The sequence below is a fragment of the Lactuca serriola genome, chromosome 8, assembly GCF_051521515.1.
Source record: "Lactuca serriola cultivar US96UC23 chromosome 8, Lser_US96UC23_V15, whole genome shotgun sequence".
NCBI lineage: Eukaryota > Viridiplantae > Streptophyta > Magnoliopsida > Asterales > Asteraceae > Lactuca > Lactuca serriola.
The window spans coordinates 115,811,341-115,814,794 of NC_136415.1; positions in this window are offsets into that span (position 1 = coordinate 115,811,341).

Below are 3,454 nucleotides of genomic sequence, written 5' to 3' on the forward strand. Positions count from 1 at the left end.
AAAGCTGGTGATTACCTGTATTACTGATTCCCTGAGAAATACAAGTGGTTTCGAAAAAGTGTCAACAATTAAGTTGGTGAGTTCATAAGTGTTTTGCATTGAAAAGTATGTACTTTTTGATAGTAAATCGATGAACGAGGTTTTCAGAAAATCCAATATTTTCTATAAATGATTTGAAAAGTTTCCCGTGTTGGAGTGCATTAGTGTTTTCCATGCTTGAATAATAGTGATAAAATTTGTGTTAACAATATAATGGAAAACTGAAATACATGTATGAATCTCGTAAATCTAACTTGTTTTTATACTTTTATGTGAGTTTTATAACCATGCTATTGACATTGATGGCCTGTAACAACATTCTTCAGGCGTTGGAACTGTTATGACATTTGTCACCCCAGGTCTGTCGGCCTAGCTGTAGCTAACAACTTAGGTGTGGGATTGTCAATCTCGTATAGATCTATACACAAGTATCACGCTCCCCCTACAAGGGATTATGGTATATAATATAGGACTTAATAATGCATACTCGAACGTACGTGAAGCTGTCTCACATTACTAGGTATAAACAGATTTACGATAATAAAGACTTTACTTCTTTTGAAAGCATTTCATTTGTCGAGATGTATATGAAAAATGTATGAATCACTTGAATACTACACTCATTATAGTTTCTCAAAAGTATTTCCCATTTGGTAATAACAACTTGGTGATATAATAGCCCTTTAAACATAAGGTTATTTTTTGTATCAAAACCTTATAAGAACGATATTATAAAAATGATACTTTGATTTGTAATGTACTTGTATTCCCCCCCTAAAAACATGAAAAGGATTGAAAAGTAGGGGTATGAACTCACTCGTTAAGTTTGAAGAGAGAGGCTAGGTTTGAGCAGAATTTCGATCGCGGATGGTTGCGTCGTCGGGCTCTTCGGGGGTCTCTACAGCGTAAATCTTTCGTCGGGGGCTCGAGTGCGGAAACCGAGGTCGTGGAATGGTCTCTGGAGCTTAGAAGTATGGGAGATTGACTGAGGAATTGAGAAAGGTGTGCCTAAACTCGAAGCTTATGCCTTCTATTTATAGGGCTGGAAAACCCCGTACGCGGCGCGTACTTCCGGAGTACGCGGGGCGTAACATGGCGTCATGGCTTACGACTCGGGTCAAGCTAGCGTAGCTTGGGAGGGTCGATGGGACTACTGGGTCTAGCCGAGCGTAGCTTGGGCGGGCCGATGAGACTCGACTCTGGGTCTAGTACGCGGGGCGTAATCCCTGCTTCCGACTTCTAAATTCCGTAACTTTTGCGTAATAGCTCCGTTTTTCGCGTTCTTTATATCCATGCGTAGGTGAGATTATGCTCTACAACTTTCATTTAGACTCCGTCGGCTAGTTTTGACTTTATTTTTAATGATATATTTTTAATAGGCCGGGCCTCCTAAAGTTCGTTAAAAATTCATAGGTTCTTTATTCGACGTCGGTTTTCGTTTGTCTTTTTATTGTTTTATTACCACTGAGGAGATCTTCAACTTTCGTTTAGGTGGCGATAGCTAAATAACACTCGATCTTCAATCTGAGTTTTTAACCCTCTTCTACTGTTACGAAACTTTGAAAATCCGTAACTTCTTCATACGAGGTCCAATTTGGGCGATCTTTTTATGTACGCTCACCTTTCAACGAGATCTACGACTTTGGTTTAGATACTTAAGGCTAAAATGCATTTTATTGAGATTCTACTTTTTATGTCAAATAATGTTTTAACGTCGTGTCGTAAATATACGAGTGGTTATAATTTCTTCGATATAACCCGGTTTTGAGCGTTCTTTATGTTTTTGGAAACCTTGGCATGATATCTAATATTTGATGTATCCCAACTTAGATACTTGAACACTTTATTTTCGAGGTTAATTTCGTTGCTTTTTAGCTTTCGAGTGTTTACAATGCTTTTTGGGAAAAATGGGGTTGTCACATTATGTAATTATGTGGATTGTGTGGGGGTATGCTTTTGGGAACTCACTAAGCATTAGCTTACAGTTTGTTGATTTGTTTCAGATACTTCAAAGCCTAAGGGCAAGGGTAAGGTTTGATGTCGTGGCATGCACTCTCTGACATTTCACTTGGGGACACTCTGATATTTGAAAAAAATTGTTGATTTTATGAATTTTGAAACCAATTGCCATTGAAGTTTCATATTTTATGGGAATGTTTTGATTAATTAAAAATGAAAATTTTATTTGGAAATTTGGGTCATTACAAGTTGATATCAGAGCCTTGGTTTGAGGGATTCGAGCACACTCTCAGGAGTGTCAGGACTCAAACTAAAGAAATAGTAAAATTGTTTTGAAAAAAAATCAAAAGCTAACAACTTCTTAAAATGAAAAAAAGGGAGAGTACAATGCGCGTGATTGGCCGAGCCCAAGTAAGTAGTTCCCCAATATGTTAGCCATGTTATATTGATATTTGGATTATGATAATCGTATGAATCTTGCTATGTGTATGCTTTCAAAATTGTATACGGTTAGGGTTTTATAGCCTTAGAATGATTGATTTGGCCTTATTGCATGTTCCTTGTCTGGTTGTGGTCTTCGGGTAGAGTTTGTTAGTCATACCCCCAAACCGGAACGGCGGAAACGTTCGGGGGTGGAAGACGTCATGTACAGTATCACAACAATTGAATAATAGAAATCAAAGTAACAACCATTGCATTGATAACATATTGTTTACATTATGTTTGCAACATTGTTTGTATAACATCAAAATGTATAACAAAAATATAGATTTGACACCATGAATGGTCCGTCTTCTCAAAAACCTGTAGTGTACCTGTCTACTGGTTCCTGTGAATACAAGTGATTTTGAAAGTGTATCAACATTTAAGTTGGTAAGTTCATAAGTAGGCTTTGAAATGGAAAGCTTGTCTTTGTTCTTTGAAAATGTTAGTATGCTCTCCCATAAAATCCTATATTTTATGTTGTAAATGTATTGTAGTCTTAATGCCATAAGACAAAAATGCATAAGAATTGTTGTACTCAATTAATAGTGATTTATAGTCTTATTATAAAATAAAACTAAGTGAAAATATATGTTTCTCTGAAATGTAAGTTTCTATGTACTGGAAATGGTATTCTGTAGTATACTTGTATGAAAACTTTGTAAATGTATGTGCCTGGATTCCACCACCTGTAGTGTAAAATACTATATTGTAGTTCTATCATTTAATAAAACTACTTGAAATTGTTTATGTATTCTTACACTAATCGTATTGTACAATACCAAATTGTGAGTTATTATAACCATACTTGATGACCTATGATGTCGTGAAACGACGTTCTTCAAACGTCAAAATAGTTATGACATTTGTCACCGTAACTGTAGCTAACATTTAAGGTGTGGGATTGCCAGTCCCGTATAGATATATACACAAATTCACGCTCTCCCTCCAGGAGACTCTGGTTATAATTCCA